General features: G+C 42.0%; 1 protein-coding gene across 8 annotated transcripts in view; it reads left to right on the top strand.

Moving 5' to 3' along the window:
- Window positions 1–357: 357 nt before the first annotated feature.
- Window positions 358–21,547, top strand: part of MAP3K13 (mitogen-activated protein kinase kinase kinase 13) — a 76,424-nt gene continuing 55,234 nt past the window's right edge. For 4 of the 8 annotated variants that reach the window (XM_075760751.1, XM_075760758.1, XM_075760754.1 and 1 more), the window contains exons 1-2: window positions 358–435; window positions 9,245–9,361. The gene's annotated coding sequence lies outside the window, so the exon portion shown is untranslated. Of the gene's footprint in view, window positions 436–507; window positions 540–9,241; window positions 9,362–17,480; window positions 20,879–21,547 lie in introns of those variants that run through there. The other 4 variants (XM_075760757.1, XM_075760756.1, XM_075760759.1 and 1 more) reach the window with 4 other exon arrangements.

The following is a 21,547-nucleotide window of genomic DNA, read 5'->3' as shown; positions in this document are numbered from 1 at the left end:
GACTGGTAGAAAACAGAAGCGGGAACAGAAATTCAGAAAGGTTTCAGAAAACTTCATTAATGTTCCAAGTATGGCACTCCCTTAGCACTGAAGCAGTGCCGCTGTCCTGACGAACGTACAAAACTACTGCTAAAGACATGGAAGCACTACCGGAACCCACTAACCGAGAAGATTACAGCCCCCTTATTCACGGTTTCAGGCACTGTTGTGCAGCATTACCATCCCCACAAAACACTGACCGGCCGCCTCACAGCCTGGCCGCCTCACGGCTTCCCGCCTCAGCTGCAGCCCAAAAGCCGCCCGCGTGCCGCTGCGCCTGCGGATCCGTCTCCTCGCGGCGGGGGCGGAGCGCGGCCCCGGAAATGACGGGGCAGAGGCGAGGCTGGTGCTGAGGGGAGTGAGGCGGTGATGCCGCTGTGCGGACGGGGCGCTCAGGTAACGCGGCGGGGGCGGCTGGGTCGTCCGTGTCCCCCCCCCCCCCCCCCCCCCCCCCCCCCCCCTTGTCTCTCAGGGTCCCTGCCCGCGGGATCGCCTTGGAGGTGGGCGGATCCGGCGGCCCCTCAGCCCCCGGCGGCTCCTCAGCCCCCGGTCTCTCCCCTCGGGACGGCCACCAGTGCTTCCCCGCTGAACCCCGGGCGCGCAGGGGTGGGAGCTGCCGCCCGCCGCCTTGCTGAGGGCGTCCCGGTGTGCCCTGGTGTCGCTTCTGCTTTGCGCGGGTCCAGCCGGGATTTGGACGCTCCTGTTTGGAGGCGCACAGCTTCCGCGCTTGCATCGTTAAAAAAAAAAAAAAGGAGTTTCGCTTTTTGGTTTTTTTTTAATTTAAAAAAAAAAATTAGAGCTGGTTCCGTGGCGCTGGGTGTTTCTGAGCCCTATAATGAAGCGAGGGGTTGATAATGCTTATTTTGGGGCAGATGAACAATTGCAGAGTATTATCTCCTCTTCCCGGGAAGGAGGAAGCATTTAAATAAATCCCCAGACAAAATCTGAAGCAGATCGTTACCGAATTAAGTCTTATTGTAATCCTGTCTGAGCAAAACGTACCAGAGGCTGTTGACAGATCAAAAAAACCAGCACGGGGTTCTATGGTTTTGTGCCCTATTCAGTAAAATAAATGCAATTGTGGTAATTTCAGTGCTTCTCTTGTCTGACAGAAGTTTGGAAGAGCAAAGGGGACGGCTTGAGCAGATGCTTTGCTTAGACTATCTTTGGCCTTGCCAGATAGAGTGAAAGAAGGTGGTAACTAATGAAAAGTGCAGTGCTTCAAACCATGGAGACAGCTTCTTGCCTTTGGTATAGGGAAAGGCAGTTCCCAGGGCAGAATCTAGGACCTCAAGCTTATAGATGCGAAGTGGATGGAGATGGATGTAAGTAACGTTTGCAACCATAGTACAATGAAAATAAAACCTGCAGAGAAAAGGGATAGGAACCTGTCAGCCTTCTTTCTCATTTGAGTTTTGTGGGAGTTTTGGTGGTGGAAACTGCTAAGGCCTTGTTGTGAGTTCATTTCCAGTTCTTTTATCTTCTAGTTTTACTGGTTCAGAGATCGACTGGTCTTAACATACTGATCTCATTCTCAAAGCAGAGTGAAAAAAAAAAAAAAAGAAATGCTTTCTGCTCTCACTCTGAGATGGATTTGAGTCCCGATCCGACAGCTCCAAGAAAGCACCTGAGATGTGAAAGCTTACATTTTCGTGGCATCTGTGGCAGTAAGGGTGGAATTTCAAGATAGCAAGTTTAAGATGATGCTACTTCTGAAAAGGGTGGCCCTGTGCACTTCTTTTGTCCATTTTCATTGCCTTTCGTGTGCAGGTTTGGTGGTTGCGTGGTCGCCGGATTCATCTACCAAACTGGCTGGCAATTAGCAGTGTCCAGAAATTGAAGTGATGGGAGCTGCTTGCCTGCCTGTCTGTACTAAAACTAGTGTATATAACAGGGAGAGGCAGGTCCGCCCATTAGGCAGTGTCATGGATCAAAATCAGTTAAGCTGCTTGTGAAAGTGTTCCCTGAGGCTGCGCTTCCCTGGAGAGGTGAGCTGGCCTAGTGTTTGTGTTGTTTTCGATGGTTTTTTTGTTGTTCTGTTTTGCTATTTTTTTTGATGAAAGGTGTGCAATGCTGTCTGTTTCCTTATTTGATGATGTGGCTGATAGCCTCAGCTCCCTCCCTTGCCCCCTTCCACTCTTTCCCAGTAGAAATATTTTTATTTTGTTTCCTGAAAAAGTTTACTTTTGGGTGATGACCAAACTGATACATGTGAAGGGTTAGAAATGTAGAACTGGAGAATTTTTAGAAATTTACCTGTGGTGATTATCACAGATAACTTCACTGGGTTAATTGCTAAAACAGGTGTTCAGATTTAGAGAACAAAAGCATTTTTTTGCTAAATGTAAAGATGGGAGTACTAACAGTAAATAAAGAAATCACATTTAGACACAGAAAACAGGTGGCTAAGGAATTGAAACAGGTGTAGGAAATAAGAAATTGCTCTCAGTTGCTCAGTTTTGGTCTGAACTGTATTTTAACAGCTGTTTCTGACATCAGAAAGATCTCTGTCCAAAAAGATGATAAAAGATTATTCTTTTAGCAAAACTTTACATCAGAGATGTGCAAAGAATTTTTTGGGGATATAAACCTGTTGGTTAGCTTCACTAAGATTAAGAACAATTGGCTTGAAAACCAAAAATCAGTCTTTTGTTTGTTGCATTATTTTAAAGTCTATGTTAATACAGTAGCTCTTAGATATTATTTACATGTTTAGTGGAGAATAACTACTTCTCCTTGTAATGTCCAAGAGTTTTATATAACCCTGTGTGACATACTTTAATGCCTTAACTGCAGTGTTAAAATACTACCTCTTAAAAAAAGCGCTGAATTTCCAGAACTTGGTGCGGTTTAGTTTTAAGTAATTTTTGCACTATGGCTCCTGTCCCTAACTTGAACCTGTTCTGTGGCGTACACATCATATTGTTTAGATCTCCTTTCATGGAAACGTTTTGTTTTAGGTCCCTTATTAAAATTATTAAAGCTGAACCTTACTGCTGTCCTTGTAGAATTTATCTTTACAACTTCTCATAAAGAAGATAAGTTGCCCTTTATTATTCTTTGTTAGAAAAGATAATGTAAGATTTAATAAGTTACTATATCAAATACTCTAGGTGGGTCTCAACAGTATGGTGCTTAAGTTAAATATTGACTTGCTGTGTAGGACTTTGGTCTTGTGTAACCCTTGCTGAAGCTGCAGCCAGGAGAAAGGTGTTGTGGCAAAGGTAACGACAACTTAAAATTACTCCCTATCAAACTGAAGCCAGTCTGGCTGTGCACAGAGGCAGCTAATGATTGCAGAGGAGGCTCAGTTTGGTGATGCTTGTAACCAATTAAATGTAGAGTTAATTCCTCTGTCTCTTTTTTTTTTTTTCCTCCATGGAAGATAAAAATTAGTTAAAATACCATTTAAAGAAAAATGCAAAATAAGGATGTAAAAAATGTTAGTGTTTTTTGCAGTGTAGTCTTTAGCTACATAAGCCTTCCTGTACTGTCCTCATGCCCCATGTTGGTAGTCTCTGCTGCATGATGTGAGTAGGTAATTAAGTTTGTACCTGGGAGTGGTGACAGTCCCTTTCTGTCTCTCTAGAGATAGTGAAATGATTAGAATTTGGGGTCTTATCGTTGGTGCCAAGTCTAGTGGTCCTTTCTAATCTTGCTCTTATTTATACTTAAACATACCTTTAGCTGGAAGAAATTGTGTGTGCCAGTAGGCCAGCTGTCAGGAGGTCTCCATGCCTCCCAGTACAGAAGGCTCTTTGTGTTTATATACACGTGATCCCTTGAAAAAAATAAACATTTCCCATTCTTCCAAAGATTCACTTTCAAATACAAACTAAGCTTAACTGGTTTGGTATTTTCGGCCTGCTCCATGCCTCTTTCCTTGCTGTTGTGGGCTTTCTTACAAAGGTCTAAAATCTGGTTGCTAAACTTCATTGAAAATAGAATTCCTCTGGAACCGACAAGATAAATTTTGTTCCTTGCTGATGTGGCTTGTATCATTCTTGAGTGCTTTGCTGTGAGGAGCTCAGCATGTAACACAGAGCCGTATATTAAAGAAAACTCATTTTTCTCTACTAAGAGGCTTTGTAGGTGGGAGGCATCTTAGACTTTCTTATTTGCCAGTGGGGAATAGGAGTTTTAAACTAATCAGAAGGTTGTTAGCAAAAAAAAAGAGCCAGTCATCTATGGTGCTTTAGGTGAAGGAATTTCTGCATCCTTTAATAGTAAGATATTTTGAGCCGTTTACATGTTGTGGGAGGGGCATAAGTTATTTTATATCTCTGGTAAGTCTGCTTTCCTGTCAGAATCTAGTTCTAGGAAGATTTTTCTCTTGTGTTTTTGGAAGAAGGTTGGGTATGTCATGTGTCAACTTTGTTTGCTATAAACTGAGGTTTCAATGGAAGAAACATTTTATTTTAGATGTAGGATTGCATTGATAAATCCTGCCTTTTTACTTAGTCATTTTGAAACCATTTCCCTAAATGTGATAGGCATGAATTGCTCCTTGCTCACTCTCTGGATATTCTAGAACATGCATTTATAGAGCTGTCTGTGAAGAGCCCATGGAGGAAAGGTGGTTCAGGTTTTTAGCATTCCTGTCAACTTTTTCCAGTTTGAATCACATCCCGACATGAAATTCATGTTCTCAGGTGTGTTTGAAAGATGCACGGATGTTTGGTGTGACTGAGGTCAAGATTTAGGCTGAGCTCCAGATGGTGGTCAGAGGATTACTTCGAGACCTAATTACGAGTGTTCTTTGTATAAGTGTGAATAGTTACATCACAAAGATTTTTCTTTAATGGTTCATCGAGCAATTGGGGGGGGAGGGAGGGGAAGACTTTTTAACTTTTCAGCGAAGCGTGTTTTTCCCTTAGCCCAGCAGGCTCATGTTGAGCTGGACTCCAGCACTTGCAGGCTATTTTAATGGGTATTCATTTCCTCATTCTGAAAATGATATCTATGATATTTTTGAAGTCTGGATATCTCTTTTTCACTGCATGTGTGGCCTACATTTCTCCTCGTATCCATCTACTGCGCGAGTGTACTGCTGTGGTGTGAGCTGTGAACAAAGACCTCTGCCCATGGTTTATTCAGGTGTAGGCTCCATTGAGTGCTATTTTTGGAGCTCCCTTGGGGAGAAGGTGGTCAGCCTACCTCACCTCAGAGCCGAGAAGAGGGGAATGTAGCGATGTCAGCTTTGGCATCACTGTGCTGGATCAGCTGGTGGTGGTGGTTCTGTCAGAGAGGATCCTGTCTTCTGCAAAGGGGGTGTTAGCAGGGTCATCCAACAGCAAGTCAGTGAGAAAACATTCATTTTACTCTGTGGGTTTGTTATTGTTGCCAAGAAACACCTTGTCCACGTTTCAGAGACTTGTGAGTTATGGCTGCTCCTATCTTAGCTCAACAGATTTGCCCTGCAACTCATAGATGAAGGTCAGTGCCTGTGACATCCGCAGTTCAGCATCCCTGTGCCAGCGTGTCTTGTCAGGTTGCATTGTCACTGTCTCACTTGGTGCCTGGTGCTGTGGCCACTACAGTTTTGGCCTTTGGTCTGTGGCAGGACAGCTTAGTGCTAAAGGGGATGAAGCTTCCTTTCAATGATATCCCTCCATATTTCTGGACTATTTGGGTATCCCTCGAGGAGCAGTTTCCCACTGGTGCTGTGTATCCAGTGCTGCTGCTGGCTTCAAATCGGCCAAGCATCTGAATGCTGCTGGAGGTGGAGGAAGCATAGTGCTGGGGCATCGTGCTGGTGGTGCCATGGACTTCAGCACGTAGCAGATTGATTTCTGAGTTTTCTGTAACATAATTTGATTTCTACCTGTTTTCCTTATAACAGTGTGAATGTTGAAGTTTGGGATGTTGCTCGGTGGCATTAGGACACCGCTTTGGGAATGAGAATGTTTAAAAGTTGCTTTAGTCATAGGGTTGCTGGGAGGACTTTTCTCTCTTTATTTTCCTAAGCAAAGGTTAGTATGTCATGTAGCTGACACAGAGTAATTTGACCTTCCTGGTTCACTGACAAGTAGAGCACTCTTTTAGTGGATTATTTACATTCCTCAAGGCACAATGTCCTGCAGTTTCGATGTACTTGCGTGTCTGTAATGGGAGGAGATACTAGTTAACTGATTTGATGTGTTCTTGTGATTAGAGTCTCCTCCTGCAGCCTGATGGGCAGAAGATTGAACAACGGTGCTGGCTGTAAGCTGCGACTATTATTTTTATGTTCAATCATCCATTGCCTGTTTCCAGGGGCAAGCGCTGTGTGGGGAGAGATAATCTGAACTGTTGATGGGCTGTTTAGTGCAGTCAAGTTCTGGAGCTCAGTAAGCTGATCAGGTAGGCAGTTGACTGAGGAGATACCTGTATAGAAGTCTCATAGTGCTCAGAGCCATAAGGAGTGTTTATAGAGTAATTTTTCCCCTGTGTCTAGTGTCAGAACGTACAAGTTGCAACAGAAAGAGTCATCATGATGTCCCTAAGAGATGAAAGGATTTGTACGGGTTTTCCTATGCTTTGTCAAGGAACAGTTGACCTTGGGACCAGTGCCTCGAGCTTGCTGGTGAGCTGGCTGCTTTCCTGTGGTTCTGAACACACTGAAGCAGCAAAGATCTTTCCCAGACTCTGAGTGAGAAATTTGTTCAGCGCCCTCTTCAGAAACCAGGTTACATTGCAGTTGATCTCTTTGCCTTCATTTCCAACAGGAACTGTCAGTTCTCTCTTGGAAAATCTAAATCTAAGCCCAGACTTCCTGATTCATGGAGTGGGAGGCTATTGTATATCTGACCCCAAATTGGCTGCTGCTCAAGGTTCTGCGACGTATGAGGCCTTGTGTTGCATCAGATGATGGATGGGTGATTTTGTTGATTCCCTCCTGGCCAAGGCATCTTTGAACCTTCTGCCTATTTTGTGGGAGGCCCATATGGTTGCAGGACTGAAAGAAACCTCAAATTTTGGGTTTGTGTTGCATCGCATGGACTGGGTGCTGGGTAGTTCTTGACACTTAAAACAGCCTGCTCTTCTGCAGTACGAGACTGTCATCAGTAGCAGGAAAGATGGTAGTAAAGAACCTGCTCGGCCAAATGGCTAGCTTCCTTTCTTCATGCTCAATGAGTTCACTGTTTTCTTTGGAGGTCACAGTACTTCATACTCCTTAATTTCTCTTCTTTCCTGCTAAGTCGTGCTTTTTCCAGGTTGCTCCCTAAGGTTTCATTTCAATCTTTTTGCTGAAACCTCACATCTCCAAGTCAGAGGTGCTATACCACACTTGTGTGTTGAGAGAAGACTTTTTTTTTGTGCAATTAGAGGGTTAAATCTTCCAGGTGTTCTTTGAAGCTACTGTTGAGAGAGCAAGGCTATTGCCAGAGCCACTTGGAGGTGCATTGGAGACTCTTAGGAACTTGTTTATGCTTTGTGTCATGAGAGATATTCCTTGTCCTCCTTTCCCCCTGGGTTAGCTCAGATTATACTGATAGTATTAGTGAAGAACACTTCCAAGTCTGATGTCACTGTACAGCTAAAACCTGGAGGTTTGTTGAGATCTCACCAAGCACTGGGACTTTGCAGTGTCATCCAGGAATGAAACTGCGTTTTGTGGAGCAAAATGTACTGAGATTGCTGTTTGCGTGGAGGACTCTCATGCATGTTTTTAGAAGGAGTAGCTCCAAGCAGAGCTGTACACATATGTTGTGTGTGTGCGCAAAGTCACCTAAAGGTACAGGAGAGTTGCTTTTAAGTTGCTGGTTTTCTTTAATCTATATTGTCTGTATCACACTCTACTACTCCTGTCTTTATAGTTCTTTCAAACTCCAGCAGCAAGTTGATGAGATATATATGGGATATAAGCAAAACCTCTATACCTGTGAACCTGCAAAGAGGTGTGAGACTTGCCCTGCAGCTATGGCCAAAGGGGAAAAAATATCTCAGGGAGACTCTGCACCTCAAGCAGTGAAAGTGAAAATGGATAGCATATATTGAGCTGTAATTATTGGGAAGTAGCTGTGTTTTCCTGGCTAGTGAGAACCTTGAGAGTGTGACCTGAGTAATCTGAAAGAGATGGAGGGTTACACTGCCTTGAGTAAGTTATGGCTCTTTCATGGACACTTCCAAAAGGACAGAATATTGCTAACAGGAACTGCAGGACATGCTGTGTTGAAATTTTATCTGCCGAAGTAGCTGCTAGTCCAATTCCATTAATGTTTGCATATTTAATAAACTTTTAATGTTGGATTTTAATGAGTTGGCAGTTATCTCTGAGCATACAGCAGCGGTTGCAGAGTCGAGGTGGCTCTCAAATGTGGATTTCTCTCACTTGAAAGGCACGTGGCCTTTCCTTGGGCAGTCAGCACTTGACAGACTATCACATGCTTTGATTCAGTTTGTGCATCAACAAAGAATTTCTTAATTTGGATGGAGCCCTAGGGTTAAGTTTTCAGGGGAGGAATCTTTTTAAAAAGCTGAGTAGAAGAGAACATGACCTTGGTTAATCTTGTAACACACCATTTATCTGCTTGGGATGATTCTTGCTAGTGATTTAATTATTTTGGCTGCAAAATGGGCCTCCTAGGGAATTTGTTTCTGATGTGGCATTTGGTCATTTACAATCCCAGTACTTTTGCTTTGTCTTTTCCTCCTTATTTTCCAAATGTATATCAAACTCCTCAGAACCCCAGGCAAGCCAAGAAGTGCCCTGGTTGTGCTGTGCAGTTGGAACCAAGTGTCCCTAATGAGGTTAAGGAAGCTAATCTATTATCGAGGGAACCTTGGCAAAATTCAGCAGAAAAGTTCAGTGTTTGTGCTTTTGAGATAAACCTAAGCATAGTAAACGTGTCAGTCTGTAAGATGTAGCAGACAAGGTGAAAAAGGGCTTTTGATAACAGTGTAATTCTCAGTTCTGACACCAATATGACTTTAAATAAGTCCCTTCCCCATTTCCAATCTTTAGGATAAATTCTCAATATGCTACTTTAATGTAGATGGTAAATGTGTAAGCTCTGACGGTTGCAGGGGTAAGGAAAGAAGCCCTTACTGCTGCCTTTGAGATAAGACCACATAGTAATTCAGTGACTGGAGCCATCAGATTGGTTTCAGGTGACCTTTCAGTGTGCCTGGTAAAAAGCAGGGAAAATACAATGTTTGTGTAACATAATATCTTTACCCAAGAAAGCTGTATTTTACATTGATGTTCTTTTTATATCTCCAGAATACCAGTTTCTGAGAGGAAGAGCAAAGAGAGTTAACAACAAAACCTGATGGACCATTACATCTTCCAAAATGAGCCTATTCACGCTTTTCTACTGGAAACTATCATGTCTTGAAGGTGAGCAGCTGCCCAATGTCTTGGGCCTTGACCATCAGTCTTCCCAAAGTTAGATCTGTCCTCATTTCAGCACAGCCTGTAGAAGCATGCTTGTGAAAATATGTATTTTATCACTGGGAGAAATATGTAGGAAATAGGTATTATTTTCCACCAGTACCAATTAACTATCATTAATTTGGAAGCTCTTGAAAAAGCTGGAGTGCTTAGTGAAAGAGATGAACTGTTGGGAACATGGATATTTTCTGGTGAGTGGAGGAAACGCAGGTGTTTTATTTACAGGATGAGAAAATTGAGTTTGTAAGACAAACTTTTGTTTAGTTTGGTGAATGTATTAAATTAGGTAAGGCATTTTCAAGTTCTGTTCCAGTCATACCTCAAATGATATTATCAGCGTTCAGAGTAGCTGAAGAAGAGTGCTTGCTATCAAAGATGGTAAATTAATTTCCCTAAAGTAAAGAACATAATGCTTGAATGAAATTAAACCAAAATTATATTTTGTAGAGTTTGTGATATCTTTTATGTTATTTTTGTACTCAACCCCTTGGGGCTGTAGGCAGTGATTGTACAGTGTTGTTTTAAAATCCTTTAATAACAGAAATCAAAATGGGAAATGTCACTTGAGTCCTGCACTCTGAGACTAACAGTTAAGGTTTAAAATTTCTTGTTTTAAACTTTACTGTCACTTTAATGAATAATATATAAAAGAAACCCATTGAGCCTATGTAAGCCTAAGTTTGCCTGCTTAGCAGCATTAATTCTGATTTTTAATTAGGCTAATAAATTTGCTTTTCTGTGGGTTACTTTATTGATAATTAATTTTTCTATTTTTTGGTATGAGCCACCTAGCATCTATGAACTCAAAACTAATAGTGGAGTGTAAGTGGTGAAAAATAGGTCTAGGTGGTTGTCAGTTGTCATTCTGTCTGCACAGAAATTGTTCTGAAATGTTCAGCATTGGAGTCATAGGCCTCTTGTGCCTAAATGCTTTTCAGTGTGAGGAAAAAGGCCTGATAGAAATTCAGCCTGCACTGAACTCAGTTTTCCTGTGGTTTTGCAGATTTGAAGCTGTGTCTCATTATTCATGTGAGTTTCTTAAATATTTGTGTATTTGTAGTGCTGATGAGCCTCTCATGGGTGTAGTACTTGACAGAGGTAGGAGGGGATGCAGCATCAATACCTTACTACTTGAGGAAGAAAAGCCTCGTAGCTGGAGAGAGAAATACCGTTCACATTCATTTGTGCTATTTGGTCTCTGGTATAGTCTGCATAATTCTGAATAAAAGGGTGGAAACCTGAAACCCCCATATCAAAAGGTGTTAACTAAGTTCTAAAAGGTTCTCTTGTATTGACTAGTTGCCTGTGTTTTGCAAGTGTCCTCTTCAGATTCCATAGGGTGAGCTTTGGAATGTTTTGGGAACGTGTATGAGTAACTTCATATATATAAAGTTAGAGCCATGGGACTTTGCATGGAAAATTAGTCCTGGAGGAAAGTGATTTGTAGTACTGGGTCCATGTTCCTGAATCAGCAGCTTTGTTTCTGATTCATTTTTCGTTAATTGTAAATGTGTTGCCCTGGGTGTTCCTTATAGCTATGTGTGGGGAAAAGTAATATTGAAGCGTTCGAACGTACAAACTGAGGTCAACTGAGTATCTTTTTTTGTGAGCTGGGACAATTGGATTTTGAGTTTTTGTTGTTATACCTAGATAGACACTGACAACTCCTGGAAGACTTTAAATAGGAACTTGCTGTTGATGTTTCACACTTTCTGTGTAATAATGTGGAAGCTAATCTAATGCTATGGAAAAGTAGGATGTGTTCCAAGAGCTATAAGTCAGGTGTTATCCATGTATATGGAAAAAACAATTTCTTCTGTACTGTGTTTGCAGTCTAAATATTCCAAACATGCTCCAGACCATAGTTTCTTCTATATTATGCGCTCTTTATATGTAAGGAGGCTGTGAATGGTTACATATTTGTGTAATGATCTTCAGTTGTTTCAAGGAAGGATATTGTAAGAGCAGTCTATGAATTGTGCACAAATAACTATATATGTATTAATCTCCAATATTAAAAAGTTCTTGTGATGTTTGAGTGATTGTGGAAGTCCACAATGAAACCACGTGACGTTCGTGTGTGGATGAAGGATGTTTTGAAGGTAAAGAAGTTATCTGTGAGCTCTTTTGCAAAAAAAAAAAAAAAAAAATCTGGAAAAGTAGGGAATCTCACTTGACTTGATTTCACACTTCACATCCGGTGTAGTGTGAAATTTCTGTTGATGTGGACAAACAGAAATACCTCTTCTTCCCTTTGCGCTCTCCTCTTTCTTCTGCTTTCATGTTTTGTGAAAAGTCCAACTTTAATCTGTGGAGAAAGATTGTGCAACAGGGTAAAGAAAGAGGGAGAGTGAAAAGAGGATAGTTTGCTGTTATAAGGCTTCTTTGTTCTCTGAGGTCAGGAAGAGCTGAGCTCCCAGTGATTTCATAAGCTCTTCTATTACCTGTTCACATACTGGCCAGTAAGCCTAAACACCTAAATCCTCCTCTATATGAGTCATTAAATAAATACCAGGCAGTACTGGCATTCCTGATACTTTCTGCTCTGACTACTTGCTGCTGTTGCTTGCTTATTGTTGACTTGCTAATTTCTTAGCTGCTGTCCCAACCCCAGCAGATTTTGTCAGCACTGGGTCTTCTCACGGCGCGAGTCGTACAGACACCTCCACTGGAGCTGGTAGCTGTTCCAGCCTTGTTAGAGGACACATTTTCAATGGCAGCCAGAAAAATGTTTGGAGGTGTTTCTGGTAAAACAGTTGGTACTGATTCTTGGCTCAAAGCCTCCTCTCGATCAGAGGCGGCATTGTGGTTTGCCAGATGGCCTGCAAGCTGGATCTGGTGCCTGCTCTGATTGCATCCCTCCTGCAGGACAGGGCACCGGAGGAAGTGCCTCTCTGGCCTCCCGTGGGAGCACCAGAGCACGCTGCCTTCAGAGCTGTTACGAGAGCAGGAGGTGTCAGCAGTTCATTCCTGCTTGACTGCCTTTGAGGACAGCTGGCTGCTGCAGCTAGGGCTTTAGGACTGGAGGTCTGTGAGCTGTGCTTCTCTGGCAGCTGCTGCAGCCGAAGGGCGGCTGAGTAATGATGGTATGTTGTTCTCTCCTCAGAGAGGAGATTTGTGGCTTATGGGGGCGGGGGGACAACACAGGGCACTTCAAGTGTTTGTGCTCACTGGGAAGCTTGACTGGGGAGGGAATATGACATGTTATCCACTGGCCCACCCAGGTACCAGAAGCGTGCACGCATTCAGATACTGGATAACCACTGGGTTTTCCAAGGGTCTAGGTTTGTGTCCATTTTTCATGTGGATTAGACTGTAGCAGGCTTCTGTCCTATGTGTAAGACCTTGGATAGGTGTCGGGGTCCCTGTTAGCTTCTCTCCCTTGCCTGTCCGTCCCTGATATGTCATCATTTGTGGCCTTAGAGGACTTGGAAATGCGTCAGGTTTCTGGATTAAATTATCTTCTTATTGGGAGAAAAAATTGCTAGCAATTTAACCTGAATCTTGGCTAAATGGGGACACTTTGAACCCTGGGCAAAGACTCACAAACTGGATGATGCTGCCCAGGCAGAATCAGTTGTGATCCTTACTTTCTCTGGGAGGTGGGATGTTTCCAGTGCTGAATGGCTGCGAGAATTTTCGGAGCTGTCCAGGCCACGAGAGACAAGAGCAGTGGAGGAGAACTGCATGAACTTTGAGATACTCTTTTGCTTTTAATGATACTGTGTTCAGGGCATTGCTTATCCCCTTCTGCCAAGGAGAGCTCTTCCAGCCATCTCTAGAGATGCTTAAAGTCATCTGGCTAATCATGGGATTATCTCTCTTTCTGGAGGTCTTGAGGGTTTCACGTTATAAACTGAAAGCACAATAGATGCAATGCAGTTTAGTACAAGCAGTGTAAGCAGTGTGAGATGCAACGCCGAGTTTCCTAGAGGAAAATCCATCAGACTCATCCCCACATTGAATTCATAGCTGTTGTCAATGTTATGGCAGTGGATTTGACAGCTTGGTTGTTAGATGTGCTCAGGATTTTTTTGGATGTTTAATTTGCTGTGTTGGGAACCATTTGTTTTGCTTCAACTGGATGTGAAATATTACCGCTGGGGACTGATAGGATTCACTTAATGGCAAAGGAGGCTGTACGATCAGCCTGAGGCTCGCTGTTCTTAGGAGCTGTTTTATACAACCACTGCATTGTAATTAACTTTCCATGAACAAAACTTCAGGAATTCCTGATCTGGGACCTCACTGTGCCAGGAGGAGCTTGCAGCCCAGTTTAGTTAGAGAATAAGTGTCCAGACTGAAAGCCACAACATGTTTTTCTTTTATTAAGATCTGCTGTTGAGAAATTCGGATTTGGTAAGCAGAGCACATTAAGCTGCCAGTTAAGGGAATAAACTGTAGAAACCTTTTATCACATTGGAGGGGAAAAGGAGGTATCGCTTCAGAGTCTTGAGGTGTTCTTTCCAGCTTCCAGAGTAAAATAATTCTATTTTTAGGGTATATTTTTCTTACATTTAAATATTGTGTGGATATATTTTTAAAAATCTTGATTACATTATGATCATGTGTAATGATCAGATACTGATTAGTGCGAAAGAGATGCAGCATTCAATTAATTGCCAGGTAACGTTACTAGTCTGCATGTTGCCTTATCAAATAAGATATTGTTTCTCAAGCACGTTGCACTTGCCATCTTGGAGAAGAATTGCATTTCTATTAACATAACATTTGCTCAGTGCTCCCAAGTCAGGGAAAAGTTTGGTATTACTGATAAGGCCCACAGTAAACTTTTATTTAGTTCATTTAGCACTCGGTCTCCATTCCCTGGTGCATGAGTGTTGCATTATCTGTTATTTTGAAATAGCTGTGTTTGACGAGGTGCTTGACTCTTGTGTTCTGTCTGTTACCACAGTTTATTTTTCCTTGAAATCTAAACACTGTCTTTGAGTTGATGCATCTTTTTAATCTCGAGCAAAGTGGAGCTCTGGTTTTATCTTTTTAATTTACGCAACCTTGATAAAAGCAGCCAGGTTATGCTGGAGTCAATTTGATGATAATAAATTCCTTCTGTTCTTCCTTAAGCCACAGTGAAAATGAAACAAGCTAAATGTACTGGCTGTTCTTCATGCCTTTTTTGTCCAGTGCAGAAGAAAATTAAGCTATTTTGACCTTTCTCTGACATGCATAGTCAGTGAAGATGAGGGCAGAGAAAGGCTTTGTAAAAATAAATTAAGTCGATATTGGTCTTTCTAAAATCGTTATTAATGCACTCCAGTATGCTCCAACTAAAGTCACAGCCTGTGAAGGCAAGCGCAGGCAATCTCAGCTGCTATTTCATCCACCAACATGTTACTCGGTTTCAAGTTTTCCTTCCTGTCTTTGAGATTTGGAGGTAGTGGCTCTGAGCCGGTGCCATGCGCCTTATGGGCAGCTTTGTGCTGCACTTCACCTGGAATATGCTTGCTCCCCCAGCAAATCAGCTGTGCTGAATCTGAACAGGGCTGGTCGAAATCAGGAGCATACCCTTGCCAGTGGTACACGTACGTGGACCAAAAAAAGGCTTGCAATAAACTGGAGGCTTTCAAACTTTTAACACTGTGAATATATCTCTGCAAATAGAGTTGCATACCTTTTTGTGAGAGGATCATAATTCTTTGTGAAAATGGAGAGAAATGGTGTCTCCTGTAAACTAGACACAATACTGCTGAGATTAAAAAAAACCTGAAAATAAAATAAAGCAAAAAACCCCCAGCCAAACCCCACACCCACTTGCTGATCCAGTGTTTTATAGTGTGTTTGCTAATAGTGAGGGAGAGCTTCGGTTGCCAGTCCCTCTCTGTGTTTAAGTTGTGCTGACCTGGTCTTTATCCCAGTAAGGGCTGTGAATTTGTTCCCCCAAAGGGGTCTTGTAGAGGAGATGGTGAGTGTGACAACTCATGGCTTTTAAATCGGTTGTGTTTTCTCCTGAGATGGCAGTTAAGAGGGGAAGGCTTAACGTTTGCTTGACAAAATATTGCAGTGGTAACAGAGGATATTGTATTCTCAGTCCATGTAATTTCAGGTCTAACAGAACTCCTACTTATGCTTTGGTACATTCCTGCTTCTCTGCTGTATATTTTCTAGAGAGCTGTGCTTGCGCTGGCTGACTTATCAAAAAGTTAATTATACTGGTATCTTTATTTGCTCTGCCCTGTACTGATATCGGCCTTCAGCCAGCACTCCCTGTTTGCAGTGTCAGGATGGGCAAAGTGGAGACAGCAAAATGAGCTGGTGCTTAATTCCTTGCTTGTGGATGGGGGAGTATTTGTACACTGAGAACCTGAACAGCATAACTTAGTGGTGAACTTAAACCAAGCTTGATTCTTTCAGGTATACACTCCAGGAAATTGGAACCAGCCCTGATTTTGCCTAATAGAAGAGTTTCAAAACTTAGGTAATGTGACTCAAAGGAAGGGCTTTTCTGGATGCAGTTTTCTTCTAGAAATTAGTAATACATTTATCTGGCACCCTGTCTTTTGCAGTTAAAATGATTGGCAGTTTAGGGAAAGTGCCATCTGAAAACATGAGGGATTTGCTTTCTCACAGTATCTAAAAGAAAGTTTCACTTTGTTTCTGCACCAGAAATGGCAAGGCTCTGTTATAGAGTTAGGATGTGTGCCATTGCAGGTTTTCATTTTAGTTTCCTCTGAAAAGAGCTCATATCTTCAGAGGTACACGTTGCAGTTTGAAAACTGCTACTGCTATAGATGAGTCAAACCAAATTTTTAATTACATTGCTGTGAAAAATGGGGTTGTACAGAAACATTTTGCATCCCTTAAAAAAAATAAAAAAAATTAATGTTGGTGCGATGGTATTGATATTGGGCATGGGATGATACAAAGTTAAGGTCAGAGTTAGAGAAGAGTATACCCTGCCTACTCAAAAATTCCTCCCCTTTGTTTTTGGGTGGCTGGATGTGGTAGCCTAGATTAAAACAGGCTGAGGAAGCAGCAGTGTAGCCACCATTTGAAAGTCAGGCCTTTCAGCTGCATGCCTGAACTAGTGGATACAATTCTACGTTTTATGAGTGTGTAATATTTACTAGGTATTATAAATGCTTCTGCATATTGCTTAAAAGGATGAGAAAAAAAGCATCTTGCCTAAGAAATAGCTGTGTTTTAAGGTTGGATAGAAATTTAGCTTATTGGGACCTCTTGGAATGAATGCTGTTAAATGAACTTTGCTATGTGTAGCAGTGAAGAGAATTTTCTGAATTTCATTAACACTGAAGGATTTTTATGCAAAAAGTACATATATATATATGTATGGCTATAGACATGTGCAGTAAGAGTGGGCAATTTTATTAAACCATGAATTTAAGGGAGTGTTAGAATGGTTGCCTGGGGCTTCAATATGATTTTTCAGTGCTCTGGATGGTTAATACAGAATAGCCTAACTGCTAGGACAGAGAAGCCCAGAATAATTTTCCTTGTCCCAGTTAAGTCAAGAACTATTAGAGCAGTGGAAATAAGGTTTCAACAAGAGGGGAAAAAAAGGGTGAGGGAAGTGTCAGCTCTCACTCTTGCGAGTGAGAGGGGAGAGCACACAAATGCACCAGAAGTTAGAAGGGAAGAAGGGTGAGTGGCAGTTACCGGTGAAAATAGGCTAAGGTTACCAAAGCACGTAAGCGGACTAGGAATTATTTTTGCTGTTTCTAGTGCTTTAAAAAAAATTAAAAAAGCAAACTCTATGAGTGTTTGCAGTAAGACGTGCAGGTCAAAGGAGTATGTGATTTTCTTTGACCTGCATGTTTGTCAGGAAAGGCTTCTTCTCTGTTACCGAGCCTGATGCCATTACAAGTCATTTCTCTCCAATCCAGTACCACCGAATTGTGCTATGCTGGCTGCACAGGAGCCCTGCCATCGTCTGATGGCTTTGTTTCCCCTGATGCTGGGAGCAGGGAGTGCACAACAGCTAAGAAACTCTAGTAAACCTTTTTCATTGTCTAGCTGATACTTAAATGTTTGGAGGAGTGACATCAAGTACTTTTTTAATGTACCTTTCTCACCTCCTTTTCCTAAGGTATTTTTCTCCTGTCATGTCATGAGATATTTGACTGTGATACTGCAGTAGAAGTAACTTTTCTGAGCAGCGTATTCAAGGACCGGGAGCTTGAAAGGTGGGCTTGTGTGAGAAGTATCTTTAACCTTCTCATTGCAACAACCTGTGGTGATTTACTGGGAATTATTCAGTAAGCAGAATTTCTAGATGCTTTTTGAAGTGCAAGTGTAACAAGACAATGAGAAGGAATGAAAGGGTGTAATGTGGAAGGCCAGGTATTAGACAACAGTCCCATATGTGGCTGCATGCGTGAAGGCTGTTGGCTCAGTAGCCGTGACCACTAGCCATCATGCTTCTTAGCTGTTAGCTTTCTAGTCCAAGTTGACAATCAACAGACTGTTAGAAGAAATGGGGCTCTTCGCTAAAGGAGAAGATATTCTGCTCTACTCTTCTTTGCAAGGAATGCAGCATTGTGCTTGAGGATTGATTTTCTGATGATGGTGCATCTTTATTCTCCTATCAGCAGTCTGGCTGATATTTGAAGCTATGAATTTGAAAAAATGGATAATCGTGGGTAATCAGTAGCCATAGCTTCATGGCTGGCTTTTGCCTCTTACCTGTGATGACCGTTGGTGTGTCAGGACCCCCACAAAAAGGGTCGAGGAACCCAGGTGCTATCTTCAGAAACCACCATACCTCATTCTGTTGTTTGGTGATTCCCTTTGACAAATGGGTTTTGAATGTAATAGTCCTCAGCAACTCATTTGCTTGTGCTGTCCTACCTGTAGCCCATCTTAGCGATTATCTGTCATGCTCTGACCAGAACAAGATGCACCAGTGTGTTTAGGCTTGCAGGAGGTTTTGCAGGGCCTAGGGTACAGACTTCCACTGTCTGCGTTTCCTCGTTCTCAACTGATGATCTGTCTGGAGCACGCCAAACTGTTCTCACACTTTGGTAAAGATACAGTCCTCTCTCTCACTCTCCCTGGTCTACATTTTTCATCATCAGGGTTAGTTTCTGTGGTTCTCAGATTAAAATACTTACGTTCCCGTGTAGTTGAGAGTCATTATCTATGCAACACATTTGCTCTTGAACCATTCAGAGTCATGAGGCTATTTCTGTAATGCCTCCCAATGAAGCATGGGGAAGGAAGAAGTTTGACCGACCTGTTTCTTACACAGAGGAAAGGGGAGGCAGAAGGGAGCATTAAGTATTCTTTTCTTCTCAGCAAGCTCTTCTAATGTGCTGAAGAAAATTGTCCTTCATGTCATCTCAGATGATTATATTCGCAAAAGCCAACCTAGAAAAATCATACCTGTATTCGACACTAACCAACTACAGTCAAAGTCTTGTTTTGTGCCCTTATCTTGATTACCTTTGTTACCTTGGGCACTTGGCAGGAGAAAAATGCCGCATCATTCTGATTGCTTCATGGTTCCAAGATGTTTTTTGGGAGAAAATGTTTCCTGAGCTTTCTTCAACCTCTGAATTTGGTCATTCTGGGAATCATGTGAAAGCAAGTGATTGCCTGGAGCGTGAGAATATGTACTGAAGCTGCAACAGCAAAGACCCTGATATCAAAGGCCACCTGCTATTGCTCTCCATCTCTTCAGCCCTACAGTTTACCAGGTTATAAATTCAGCTTGTCATTCCTGTATAATGGGTAGCAGATGAACAGGACAGTTTCTCAAGGATTATTTCATATTTATATCCCAGCCAGAAATCTCCTCCTGCAGAAACCTTGTTGTAGTCTTCGCAAGGCATACAGAGTTGTCTTTTGGCTTTCTTTCTGGATGCTCCTTTTACTATTTCCCTGGTCTTCCTAGAGACAGTCAACAAATCCACATCAGCATGTAGCTTTGACCTTCAGGTTTGCAACCCAGCTTACACAGATACCTGGTAGGGGGAGAGAAAAATGTCCCCCAATAGAACTTTAATTTTTTTTTTTTTTTTTCAAAAAAATGCTTCATATTGATCAGCTTGTGTGAAGAATTTCTTATGAAAAACTTAAACAAACTCTTGAACACTTTCTGGTTGAAGAAAATGGGGAAAAATGTCTGATGGTCTATATTGATGTGGCTGGACTTCACACACAGAGAAGAGCACCATTTAACCTGTATTTTCTGTTCATTTCTGTGTATTTTATTAACTGTGCTCAGTCAGAAATACATTCCTAGCAAGCTGGGATTGTATTTTTGGAGTTAACTTTACCAGTGTTGTAAAACTGATAGAAAAATCTTGACTGGGCTCCTTGTCCTTGTACTGGTCTGCAATTCACCTCTGATGTTTTGGTCACATACCTGTATGTGGTATTTCCTCACCCTTCAATCTGTGATATAAAGAACAGAGCACCTTTTCAGTCATTTTGCTTTTAAGTAGCTGTAGTAGTTCAGTATAGCTGTGCTAAAATATTTTTTTTTTTTTTTTTTTTTTTTTTTGCTTACAGCATAAACACAAACACAGTGGCCCCTTCAAGGCTATGTAGGTTCAGGTATTGCAGTATATGCAAGGTGTAATCATTTTTTTGGTTTATTTTGTGTGCTGTTTGGCACAAGAGAGATTCCCCCGGCCCCCAACTGCTGCCAACAATTAAAGACAGTTACCAGTCCCCAGCGGGAATAAATATTTCCAGCCAACATTTACAGCCGGTTCTGTCCTGGAAGAATGGAGCTACTGCTGCTATTGTCAGCTGGAGATGTAAGGAGGCTTCCTTTTGGCTCTTCAGTGAGAAATAAGATGTAAAATATAGCTCTGGTGGTGGTAGCTTTGCTTGTTGCCCAAGAAACACTGCAGAAGGGTTTGCATAGCTATGGCTCAAACTGTTTCACATATCTCTCCTTTCTTCTGTGGCAGAAGGTCCTGATCTGGGGAGTAACCATGGTCACCTTGATCCTAGTAAGGAGGGATCCTCCCTGTAGTTGAATGTCACAAAGTATGACTAAGGCCGAGTCTCCTGGAGGTGTTCTGTGAGTCTGTCCGCGAACTGCTTCCTTGGAACGTCCTCCCTTCTGCAGCCTTTGTATGAAGGCAAAATCATCAACCAGTGCTTGATAAGATACGGGACAACTGTTTTGCTTACTCAGTACCATCTATCTCCTATTCAGAGAGAGTTTTTTATAAGAAAAACCAGCATGATTGTGTCACAGGAGATTGCAATTACAGTAGAATCATATCATAATATGTCAATGTAAATATTTAATGTTTTCTGTCATTTGAGTAGTGGCACATGATCATTTTGGTTGTCATCTGTATCTTTTTAGTATTGGATTTGGCTTCTTTCTCCAGAGGCTTGCAAAGGTCACCATTCTGCAAGGAGAAATGCTGCGTGACATCAGCTTTCGGGAAGCTGACAATTCAAAGCAGCCAGCAGTGAAAATCAAGGTCCTGCTTTATCAATGGTGATGCGTTCCTACCTAAGGTGTGTATAGAAGAGCCCAAAGTGCTGTCATGGCTTTGCCAAGTTTGTTGCCAGCAGCTTATTGCGGTGAAAAAGAGGTTTCTGATGTGGATATACTTGCAACATTTGTGTCCTTGTAGGTGAATTGAGGCTGTGCTGTGGCTTTCTGTTTCTTTTTCTTTTTTTTTGTGGGTTTGTTTTTTTTTTAACTGCTTCAGGAGAGGAGAAAACTACTTGTTGGAAGTGCTTCTGAAGCTCATGGTCACTTTCTAAAATATATTTCCAACCTTGGGGAGAGTGCAAAATACAAGACTACTAGTGTATGTGTTCTATATCTGTTCATACTTCTTCTAAAAGAGAAAACCTATACTCATTGACGTCCTGCACTTGTTGTATGGAGATTTTCTGGAGGCTGGACAAATTTCAGTAGGCTCTGTAGCATCTGTCATTTGCTATTTCCTACCTTGCTAGTGTGTTCAGCTATATGAGGTTCTTATACAGGGAGGAAAGCTAAGCAAAGGGCTTTCCTGCTCTTATTGATGCTTGTCCATTCAGTACTTGGGGATAGCTGGCTTGGGATAAGTGACATGATTCTAATAAAATATGGTTATGCTGCTGGGGTGAAAACTGGGTCTAAATGAACCTTTGTGTTTGATTTTAGTGAAGCCACATTTCTCTCTAGGATTGGAG

Source organism: Balearica regulorum, chromosome 9 (assembly GCF_011004875.1).
Source record: "Balearica regulorum gibbericeps isolate bBalReg1 chromosome 9, bBalReg1.pri, whole genome shotgun sequence".
Classification (NCBI taxonomy): domain Eukaryota; kingdom Metazoa; phylum Chordata; class Aves; order Gruiformes; family Gruidae; genus Balearica; species Balearica regulorum.
Note: the sequence above shows the minus strand (reverse complement) of the source record. Positions and strands in the feature narration are given on the sequence as shown.